This window comes from Puntigrus tetrazona, chromosome 11, assembly GCF_018831695.1.
Source record: "Puntigrus tetrazona isolate hp1 chromosome 11, ASM1883169v1, whole genome shotgun sequence".
NCBI classification, from domain to species: domain Eukaryota; kingdom Metazoa; phylum Chordata; class Actinopteri; order Cypriniformes; family Cyprinidae; genus Puntigrus; species Puntigrus tetrazona.
In genome coordinates this window covers 15,375,155-15,387,739 of record NC_056709.1, presented here as the reverse complement: position 1 = coordinate 15,387,739, position 12,585 = coordinate 15,375,155, and the positions used below count along the sequence as shown (strand labels likewise).

The 12,585-nt window shown below is 36.4% G+C and overlaps 1 long non-coding RNA gene across 1 annotated transcript in view; it reads right to left on the bottom strand.

Moving 5' to 3' along the window:
- Positions 1 to 4,290: 4,290 nt before the first annotated feature.
- The window catches only part of LOC122354565, an 8,496-nt gene continuing 201 nt past the window's right edge, over positions 4,291 to 12,585 (bottom strand). The window contains exons 2-3 of the long non-coding RNA XR_006252123.1: positions 9,599 to 9,770; positions 4,291 to 4,486 (exon numbers count right to left, since the gene is read on the bottom strand). This is a non-coding gene — a long non-coding RNA (uncharacterized LOC122354565). The remainder of the gene's footprint in view (positions 4,487 to 9,598; positions 9,771 to 12,585) is intronic.

The window sequence follows — 12,585 nt, the reverse complement described above, 5'->3', positions numbered from 1 at the left end:
CTCAAAAAGGCTAGGCAGAGTGAGAAACAAGAAGAGGAAAAAATAATACAAATTAAATCTCTTACAGAGTACATACTGAGATATTTAGGCTAGAAATAACAGCTGTGTTTGGGCTACAGCCCACGTAAAGAGATCGGTGCAGGTATGAGAACATGTTTCCATGCCAAGCGGATTAAAGCTAAATTAGCACCACCGTAAGTCAATCAGAGCAGTCACACAGCGATCTGTTTCCTTTTTTCCATCACTTCAAAAGCGCAAAATAAACACTGGCTCATCACGCTGTTCAAATGTTTGGGGGTCGGTCAAATGTACAAAAATGTTTTTGAAAGAAGTCTCACCGAGACTGTGAAATTTAAACTGTGAAATATTATGGCAATTTTCAAACAGCTATTTTCCATGTAAGAAATCTTTTTACTGTTAATATATTAATGTGATGAATTTTCAGCATCATTACTCCAGTCTTCAGTCCTACGTGATCTTTCAGAAATCCTTCTAACATGAAGGATATATTAATTATTATCCAACCTCATCTCATGGCAATTCGTGCATATGTATGAGCTGACCTCACTGGTACAAATTCATACGATTTGTGCTAAATCATACTTATTTTACAATTACATTAGTACAAATGACCTACGCCTAACCAAACCTGTATGTTTAGAAAAATCATATAAAACTGTGTGAGTGAATTCGTACAAATTTTTCCCCCTTAATAAAATACATACAAATTTATTACTTCAAAATTTTTGTGGAAGCCGTGAACAATTTTTTTTCAGGATTCTTTGATAATTAGAAAGTTTAAAAGTAGACGTTTTCATATTTTGTAACATTGCAAATGTCTTTTGATCAATTTAAAGCAAAATATTAAAGATTAAGTATTAAGTTGTGTAAAAAATGAATGATAGTGTATATCTACTGTAAGTTACTGCCTTCATTTAGTCCTGTGGTCAATCATTGATAGTTTTACGAAGCCAAGAAATCAAAGCCATGAAACAAACTTTAAAGACTGATTTTTTTCAGTCCTGTTAAACATATGACAGGTGATTTCTGGGAAGCCAGCAATAGCATGCTAGATTTTGAAAGAATAAGATCCCACCCTTTCTTAACAATCAATGTCCAAAGCCACGCCTCCTCCAAAACACATGAACACAGACAGAGTTTTTAAAAATGATAAATCTGCTTCAGAAGGCATGTGTTTACCACTTACCAGTTTTATGACCGATATATCCACATAATGTCGATATCAAATAATGATGCATCAAAATAATGCCCACTATCCACCAGCATTACCTGTAAGAGCCTGGATCATTTTTTTTTTAAACTGTTTGTCTGAAAGAAGAAAGTCGTATACACCTAGGATGGCTTTGGGGTAATATTAATTACTGGGTGAATTATTTCTTTAAATGTCAAGAAACACCTATTTGAGAATATATAAGGCGCTCCCAAAACTGCAGCGACCTAAGTTTAGCCAATCTGAGCAACAGACAGGTATTGCAGTGCTGGTGTAAACGTCAGAGCGGCTGACTGTCTGCCAGGCCAGAGAGAGAGGAGCCACTGAGAACAGCAGAACGTCTCATTATCCTTAAGCAGCGAGGAGCTAATCCTCTTGATGGTATTTGCATCTGTGCTCCAGGAGGAAGGGAAGAGGCTGGGATTACTCTGGCAGAGTCGCAGTGGCACTCGAGTCAGGCTGTACCGCCACATTGATATGATATATGTTGCTTCCTTAATTAAATAACCAATGAAGCAGAGATGACACCTCTGCCTCTGTTGTTGTGAAGACGATTCTTGGTTAAATGCCTGGTCTATGGTTATGTTTTGGCTAAAAAAACATTTTTATGTACTACATCATAAAAACACCACTTGCGCATGAAACAGATAAAAGTATCTACTAAGTAGCCTACTTATATAGTAAAAAAGCAATATATATGAAACAAATTAATTTCATACTAAGTATACTTCAAATCTATTCATATTTACTGACATATATCTCGAGACTTACTGATGTAAAAATGATTAATAAACTTTATTTACTTTTATTAAGCACAAAACTTTTATTAAGTGCATTAAGCACAAAATTGGTTGTTCTGTATTTTGCAGACTTTTAGTAACTAATACTTTTATTAGTTACTAAAAGTAACTAATCAATCAATCACCTTTATTTATACAGCGCTTTAAACAATACATATTGTGTCAAAGCACTGAACAATATCACATTTGGAAAATAATAGGTACAGATGCAAGGCATTTTATTAAGTATATATGAACATTTATTTGTAGTATACTTAGTATGAAATAAATGTATTTCAAATACATTTAAGTAAATTAATTTTTCACTCTTGCAAGTTTTTCTAACTCGAACTTTCAGGGAAAATGTTTTTTTTAAGTTGTTGGAAAGTTGTGCTGAGATTAAAATTATGCAAGCATGGTTTGTTTTTTTGCTTTTTACTTTTTCCGATTGTGTTTAGAATTCATAAAAGTTGCATTAATTTGTGAAGCAGTGGTATTATCAGTATCTGTACTTGTTTTTATAATTAGATTTAATTTTTGATAGTTTTATGTCAATTGTAGTAGGAGGTGGAGTACATAATATTAACAGCTAGCAGTTGAAATGGCTAATGCAATTCTGGCCCGGAATCTTAATTTTGAATGAATTGAACAGCTGAAATCATGTGGACCCTAGTAAAAATGTATTTATTTTTTAGTATGGCTCAAATATATTACCCTGTTTACTGACATATCGCTTGAGACTTTAACAACTTCATATGGAGTGCACATTTCTTAGCGTCACTTAATGTCACTATTGGTGAGTATTGTATGATTTTTGAATAATACCATAAATATCGGGGAGATATTTAAAGTGCAACTGAAGTACAGTTCCACTTTAGCACAATCAAACACGCTTCAGTATGTCGTCAGTTGCCTTTAAATATATATATATATCACTCTCAAGTTTTTGCAAAGTTTTAAAATGGCTGGATTTGACAGTATACAGTAAAACAGAACAGTGCGGACTCACGGAAGTACTTGAGGGTCTCTTCGATCTGCTCCTGAGTGAGTCCAAGAGCAGCCTCTTGTGGCAGCAGAGGTGTGTGCAGCCAGTCGTCGTGCTCGTACCCAAACACATGGTCCGCCCGCAGAGTGTATTTGGGCAATTCTTCTGTGAGCAAGCTGACGATCTCCACCTCTGGCAGATCCAGGCTGGAGCACAGGTCTGTGGGCGATCGACAGAACGGGAACCATTCACAGCCCATTCACCTTTCACATGATCTCAAATGATCTAATTATCAAGTCGCGTCATTTAATAGCTCACATTAGTTGAAGCGATAAAAAATACTCATATAATGTCTCTGCGGCCTGACTGAGAAATTCAGCTGCTCCAATATCATACACAAGGTATCTTTCGAGTTAAAAAGCAAGATTTATGTTACGAGCCAGTCAGTTATTGATTAAAACGGTTAGGTTTAGATTACTGGTAGCTGCGAAAGAATGGTTTAAAAATCATATTCCAAGAGTTGAATGCTATTAATAAATCTAGAGCGCACACTCATGGAGCGTTTAGGAAGGAGTATAATTGGAAAGCAGCACCAATATAGGTACTTCCTAAGATAACATGGTTTGTTCCAGCTTTCCTGTCTTTGTCTGTTGTGAAGGTAACAAAACATGCCCATATCAGTAAACTGCAGGTGGTAAAAAACAAATGCTGAAGGCTACATGTGAACAATGTAGTATTAACCTCTCTGAACAAATTTAGGCAGTTTAAAAAGCTTTTTATTTAAGCTTTTTTTACACAAATATGTAATTGCATTTGTAGTATATTTCAAATACATACATACTACAAATACATGTAGTATATTTATTCCTTCTGAAATAATTCTTATATGCTAATTTGCTGCTCAAATATTTCTTGTAGTGCTGTCAAACCATTAATCATGACTTTTATTTCGAATGCGATTAATTGCGATTCAGCGTTTGACAGCACTAGTTTCTTATCACCGATGGTAAAAACGCTCGTGCTGTTTACTTTTCAGCTTTATCTTCAAGTTCAAAACAGCAGCATTTATTTGTAATAGAAATCATCTGTGACATTTTAAATGTATTTGCCGTCTGCTGCATCTTAATCTTAATATTTTGAGACTGATGCATCCTAGGAACAATCACGCCCCAGAAAAACTATTTACTGTACCTGTGAGAGTAGAGACATCATGGAAGCCCTGTGCCGGCGGACGTTCCTCCCTCAGGTTCCCAGGAGCGGGGCAGATCTCCGGGCCGAGGGTCCCGCATCCCTCTCCCTGCTCTCCATTGAGGGTGAGGGGCCCTGGGGTCTCCAGGAAGGGCCGGGAGAGGCACGCAGCAGGAGAAGAGTCAGAATCAGGGGATTGAGACAGCGTGACAGGCCTGCTGGGGTTCAGGGTGATGGATGCTTGAGGCCTGGATCAGAGAATGGGTGCAAAACACACAGACACGCGTCCTCATGTGGCCTGACCTGGACAGAAAGAAAGAAAGAGCGATGCACACTGATATTAATGAACTGATTGTGTGCTCCCCTATACACAACGATGCTCAGGATGCAGACTGAGTCACTAAAAAAGCAGGCCATTGATTGTATTGTGCTACTGATGTGAAACTAGATAGGCCCTCACCTAACTACGGCAGTGTTACGTTCAGCTTAAAGTCTTCCAGTGAAAATGTCTATCAGATCCAGTATTAAATGTCATGATGCACGTTTCAATAATTCACCTGGTGGCTAATAAAATCATGCATGACTTATGAGCCACGACCTGTTCGGAAGCAGAGACCCTGCGGTGAGAATATATCACATGTATAATAGTATATTTGGAGGCTGCACGTTTTATGACAATAAAAGGTAATATTATGCTAAAATATTATCATACCGTAACAAACTTTTGGGAAGCTCACGCTATTTTGGTTACTGTTGTTTTGTAATAGCTTTACGAGTAGTAATGAACCAGAGATTTTTGTAAAGAATGAACAGATTTTTAGCTAAATGTACATAAAATAGCAAAAATGTACTTTGATGAATAAATAAATCAAATGATTCTAATACATAATAAATAAAACATTTAAAGTTGACAGAGCATTTGTATACCATTTTTCTGAAAAGAAATGGTTAAATAAAACAAACATTGCTTTGCAGAGGAATCATGCTTCAGATTTGGACCAGCACAGTCACTGCAAAAAAAGCCTCATGTGAGCATGCTTACAGCTGGTAATATTTATCAGAGATACAAGATAATAATTCAACAATACATTTAGATCTAGCTTTTTTACCTCTGGCATTTTTACCTCTAAGCTTGCAAGAAACGTAAACCTTTGTTGGTCACAGAGCATATTTTCTGCATATCCAGTGGAAAAATCCTATTGGGAAACCAGGGTGATGCTCGCTTCCGGATTGGCTGACAAAAATACCTCACTCTAAACAAACTTTGCGTTACAAAACATATTTGTTATTAGTTTTAAAATGTTGACCCAGGCGTTAAAGTCACTCTTATTTTCAGCCAGAGACTGTGGGCTAGTTCAAGGTGAGTGTACACAATACCACACTCACTGCCAACCAAACTCCTGCTGGAGGTGCCTACGTGTGTCCTTTCACATAGCCTCTATGGCTCTCCTCATCTCAGGGAAAGAGAGAGGCCAATAGAGAGAGAGAGAGAGTGATAAAACAAGAGAAAGTGGGAGAGAGAGACAGGCGGAACAAAGAAAGTCTTTTTTCAGCCTATCAGAAGAGACACACTTGAATTACAGCTTAAGTCGGGAGGAGGGGCAAGTTCAATGTTCAGAAAGCATGTGTTTGGCTGAATGCGACATGCACTCTGAACCGGCCGTCTCCTAGGAAACCTGAGGACTGTGAACGTGCGGCTTGGTCACATGATGCATCCGTCAGAGGGCTTTCATGGGCATAAAACACGTACACACATACATCTATGCGCATGCATACAATAGCTTGTTTCATAAAGTTCATAAAGTATAAAATGCGCCTACAGTGTCAAACGATCGCTATTATTATTCCAGGAGTAGTTACAAATCACTTTGCAACAAACACAAAGAACACATTATCACTAAGTCACAAAGAATTAGTATAGAGATGAACAAATAATACAAGGCTAATCCACTTTTTCTGGATCTTTCTGCTTTACTCTGCAGACCACGTTTTAACTACAAGTCACACAATTTTTCTTTCCACCAAAATCAAACCACGTTCCTGCAAAGTGTTCAGTGAAAATCAGTTGTCCTTTATTCTCTCACCTTCAGTAAATAGATTAGTTGACTGATAGGAGTTTTTCATTGGCCAGTGTTGATGCCAGTATGTCAAGGTGCCAGGATTTTAATGACAGAAAATAAGACAAAACTCCAATATAATAAATTGATATCCATTCTGGGCACATTTGTTATAGCCCAAGTGCCCTGATTTAAAAAAATGATTAAAAAAAATAATAATTTGCCCCCCCAAAAATCTCTTTAAAATGATCCAGATGGCAGCTAAGGCAGGTCAAAACTAGTTGAAAATTGCATGTGTATTATGCAGGATATTGATAGATTATGAAACTGGCACATGGTAGAACTAATGCTTTTGACAAAATATACTCAATAAATCAAAGAAGATCAAATATCAACAAATTAACCAAAGTGACATATCAATATCTACCACAGTCAAAACTGATTTTTTTTTACATCTCTAAAACATATGAGGCATTGATCAGCGGAAGGAAATGCATCGAGGAAAACAAGGAACTACAAGGTCAAGTTTACTAAAATACTGGCAGTTACAAGAATGCTTTCCTATAATTTGCATCGCCTGGATCAGGTGGGTCGATTGCCGACAATAAACCATGACACACCAACAAAGGTGTGGTTGGATACAGATATAATGAGAACAATAAGGCAATCTGCGCAATCAAAACAGATTAAATGACGATTTTGAAAGATACGTCCATAAAGAACTCCGCTTTAGCCCTCTTTCACCCTGCAGAGATGCAGAAAACTAAAAATGCACAAGGAATCATCTATTACCTTCTGTTTGAAGATCCGCGACCTTTAAAAGAGGACAGCTAATTTAATTTTACAAATATGTTGCGCAGACTTAAGTTATGTGATGATGTCGGCTCTCAGAAGCAATATCAGGTGTTTCTGTGTCTGCCCCTCCGGTGATAGATACGTTTCTCCTATCACTGCTGTATCTGATCATGTGTGCCGACTATACAAACAATCCCCATTGCCTACGAGCGGTCCTGCACACACTCAAATCATAAACGTACAAAAGCCTCCAATTCTGAGCTGAATTAATAAGATTATGAGCTCAATATACAATAAATAAAAGACTGCTGATGCAATGTGCAGCTAAACATATTATTATTACTATTATTTTCCAAAGCAGTATGCTAGTATTTTGTACATGGAAAAGGAGAAATAGTTCAACAAAGTCTTTACAGGTGTAAAGATACATTTTGGACAGTTACGCAAGTCTTTTTTCAATTAGTTATCCGCAACAGTTGAACTTCCAATCAATTGAATTCATTTTACAAAAAATAAACTAGCATAAAAAAGGTACTTTTGTCTTGATTTCTAACGCAAATGTCTAGGATTCTTCATTCAGGAAAATGCATTTACTTTACATTTTTTTGAATTGATTACGCTAATTAAAGTTACTTTTTTTATGATTAAATCAAGGTGGGATATCTGCTAATCTGATATTTGACAGATATTTGTTCTTGTTTTAAGCATGAATATGTCATTTTGTGACTTCATCTTCATTTTGCATCTGAAGCAAAATTATTTATTTAAGGAGGTTTAGAAGACATTCATTTGTTGCGGTGCATGAAGCATTCAGTGGCATGAATGTAAGGCATTCCAATGTAAGCCCTTTTCAAGACTTTTTAAGACCTCCAGAAAAAATGCAAAACCCTCTTGTAACAGGTTTAACAAGAAAAGAGCACAAGTAAATAATGATGCCATATGTAGAGCCTTTCAACGAGACTTTCGAAAATATGTAGATAATTAAATATGCAAAGAACAACGTGAGTGCAAAAATGACATTCGATGATCACAGTAAGGTCAGAATAGGCTTGAGACCAAACTTTTTACACAGCTCTGAAGTCCAACTGGCTCAGAGCAGAGAATATGACATCACTTCTATCTGCCCGTCCCTTTTCCTCCCACGTGTGGTTTGTTCGGGCTTTTACCTCAATGTAAATCATCCCTCACAAAGAGTGTACTGGGTGCATGTTACACATTAACCCGAGGACATGAATAATAATAAAAAACTTCCCATGTGCTGATTCTGAACTGATGCACTTTCCTGAACTCAGCAAATAAGAAGTCAAAAAGCTGCGCTTAATCCAAGTTCTTCCTCTAAACATCTTTTCATAAAGACGATGATAATGATATGAGGCCTGAAATGATACAGTACAGTGAAAGCGAAAACATGATACGCGCTGTAAGCTGGGCAGGGATCTCTGTTTAAGAGGTCAAAGTTATGCTCGTGTATCAAATGACATCAGTATTTATAAAGGTGATCTGCTGCTGATCTGATTTGCTTTCGCTGTTGCCTACAAGAAAGAAGTAAATATAATATTCCAGATAACTTCTGCTTTTAGTGAACTGGATAAACAAAGCCAAAGTGGATAAAGTTACTATAGAAAATTCTACTATATTACTAGTTTAATATATTTTAAAATCCTTTCAAAACGAACTATTATCAACGTTGAAAATGGCTGCTGCTTAATATTTCTGTGGAAATCATGACGGTGACTAAGTTTAAAAGACCAGCATTTACTTGAACTAGACATCTTCAGTGCAAAAGTTTTTACTGATCAATTTCAAATACAAATAGATTGTCAAAACGTAAAAAATTACTATTCTCTCTCATATAATTCCAAAAATCTTGGAAAATCTGTGGAACATAAACCGATATATTCTAAAAAGTGAACAATGAAATCACTGGTCACTAATGTTTGGTAACCAGTATTTTTCAAAATGTCTCCTTTTTATGTTTTGCAGAAGAGAGAGGTTTGGAACAACTGGTTTAGTTATGGTAGAATTTACATTTTCTGGTGAAATGATGCCATTAAGATGAGAAGACCTCTTTTAGCCCCTTTTTTAATAAGCCTTTTTCATTACACAATACATTGACACACGTCTTCATAAAACAATGTGCAAATCTCTGCAGAGCCGCTATATTTTATGATATATGCTCTTTGTGGTCCTTAAATTGTCACTTAAATGTTTAGTATTATATTGCATTGTCTTTCTCTGTCAACTGCAATGTCTGTTTGGTGGTGTTATTAATAAAACTGCGCAATTGAAACAAGAACAAAAAAAAAACTAATGCCTTGTAAACAAAAGGCAATATATCACATTTCACTATGGACTGATATCAGCTAAACAGCACACTTTCTTCCTGTCTACTGTGTCTCAAACAATGCTTGGACACCAAACAGACATGTCATGTCCATTTGTGTCACATCCGATAAACATCTAATAGGTTGAAGATCGACTGAGGGTCCCGTAATAGGACATAAGAACAGCTGAAAGCTACAACTGAGAGTCAGACACATAAAAGAAGTCTAGAGCTACTTACAGCAACTGATAGATGATCTCTGCATCGGGCGAAAGCAGAGCCGCTCTCCCGGGGGCCACAGACGATGGGTCACACACAATGTCCTTCTTCAAACTGTCCTTTACACCGGTTCGAGGTTGCCCTGTCTTGTTCTGCTCGCTCTCTCGACTGTCTTGTGCACCGAGATGACTTTCTGAGACGGAGAGATAGAGAGGGTGGAGTAAGAGGAGTGGGTGGGAGCAGAAGAGAGAGAATCACTCTGCAGCTAATACAGCTAAAAGCAGTTTCACCGCTGCCAGGTCGATTTAATCAAATGCCTCTGATTACTTCAGATTGATTACTTCGAACCTAATCATTAATTTTACACTCATGAATGGTTTGTGGACACTCGTATGGTTTTGGTGCTTATTAAACCCGTTATTACATTACAATGCTTCACTAATTTGATAATGGTAAGTCATTTATTTAAAACTTCCAGGCGTGACACATCATGATACGGCCATATGTGGCACAGTGTGACACTTGTACGATGTAACTGGGGTTTTTTATATGTCCAGAGGGTGGTTATTTGTTAAACTAACACCTTTTTTTTCTCTTTATGCGACAGCCCTATTAAAATGGTTTTTAAACTTATTTTTGCTATTTTTCATTATTTTTATGCATATTTTGCATTTGATTTTTGTCCCAATGCACGGATGTTCACAGTTTTATATGGTGAAAATTTATCATAAATGTTTTTCCTTACAAAAAGATATTGTATTGTTCACCAATGATAATAACAATAATTTTAAATTCTTGAAATGATTTAAATTTAGGTAAACGTCAGAATATTTTAATGTGTATATGTGTATATACTTAAAATACTACCTTTCAAATTGAAAAAGTAAATTATATTGTGATTTTCAGAAAAGAAAAAAAAGAGAACTTTTCTTGATACATGTTGGACATTATATATATATATATATATATATATATATATATATATATATATATATATATATATATATATATATATGACATCATGCCAGCTCACGTATCAGTGCACTGTTTTTCAAAATGTCGATTCAAAACAGGAACGCAGTTCATATTTGTCCTCATAATGTTTTCCTCATGAGCCCAGGATCAGACTCTACCCTGTGAGTCACCATACTTATTTTAACAACATCCTGGAAACATTGTCTATGTCCCTTTTCCTTCTCTTCCACAACAATAGGAGCAAATGCACGAACCACATAGTTCTCTGCTTTGCATTTGTTGGCAAAAGCTTTATTGAGGAGAACAGGACTGACCACACACACAGCAAATCAGAGAACAGGTGCAGACAGGCTTGGAGAGCTAAATCTCATGAGAGGGACAATCAATGAACAATGTCCATGTTTTCTAATTAAAGTCCATATTCTGCTTAACCCCTCGTTTCCAACAAGTACTATATACAACAATAACAATCTGGTGGAAAAAACGAATCACGCAGATCATTCAATGCAAAGTGTAGGTCATGAGACTTCTATGGTGCATGATTTATAATATATTAATCTCTACATTTGTTTGCGATACTTAGAGAACAGCTAAGGTGTTTGCAATACTTATAATATGTATATATAGTGTCGAATTTGCCGATAACAGGAATATTGGCTTAAGGCAATAAGGCGTTTTACATGACTCAAAAATAATTAGAATATGTCAACTTTTTAATTACCATCAGTTTATTATTGGTCATGCAAACCCAGTCAATGAATCTCTCCGGGTGTGTCTACACCTGTCTGTTGCCGTTTTTCATTTCAGTGGGAAAATACACAGCAGCTTGCCTTAAACTCAGGGTAAAGCCCATTGTAAGCAAAGTGTACTGCATAAAAGGATTTAAAAACCATTAGCTTACAAATTAATGGAAGGTGAAAATAGTTCGCCCACATTCGTGTTCATAATTTCCCACTTATTCTTTTATTTCAGTTGATAAATAGTTTAAGTGAACAAATAAATTGCACTTGAAAGCCTTCGCTTCTAATAGGGAACGTTCTCAGAACTTTGGTTAAAACGTACAGGCAAGGTTCTTTCAAAGTTATGAACAAACATTCTCAACTGAGCGGTCTTTACAGGGGGATAGTTTACCAAAAAAGGACATTTTTGCCATCATGTACTCACCCTCAAGTTGTTCCTAATCTTTATGAGTCAATGGCTGCTGTCACCTTTTTGGTTACCGTTCTTCAAAATATATTGTTATGTGTTTAACAAAAGAAAGGAAGTCACACAGAATTTTCATTTGTGGGTTAACAATCCCTTAAATAATGTTCTCAAAAATTCTGATTTTTTTTTTTTAGCTTGCACGTTGTTCATGGAATGATTTTTCGCCATAATATTTTAGTTCATTATTACTTGCATCGGAATGTTCAGAGATTCAAAAGTTGCATTCCAAAAATGAACAAACGGAATGTTCCCCTAAAGTTTAAATGTATAAGGAATGTTCAGAAATCATAACCCAATGGGGACGTTAGCTAAACGTTTTAATACTGTCATGTCCCATTCTCTCTAACCAACAACGATCTAATATGAGCGCAATAGTTATTACCTTATTCTGAACGTCATAATGACGTCACCGCAAACATATCAGGCATACGTTAGCAATAATGCGGGTGTATTATTCTTGTAAAGGTTCAGCACCAGGCTGTGAGGAACGTGTTTCGGATTGCGCCAGACACAAATGCCTTGTGTTTGCATTCAAATAAAAAGCGCACGACAGAAACAGAAGACACTTTTTCCATGCCATAGCTTTCCAAAGTTTACTAAACCTATTACTAAACCCTACTATTTGGTAGCGAGGAAGTGCAGGATATTGAGGAAAAATGAATAGTCAAAAACGCATAACTTAGTTAAGCATCAAATGCACGCTGAGCGTTTCTAAGCCTGTTATAAACAACACAAGCGAGTGAACTGTAGATGTTTGTCATCAAATGCATGAGTAGAGATGAAAAAGTCCCCCACCCCGCCAAAGAACGGGAACAGTCGCCCCTCTG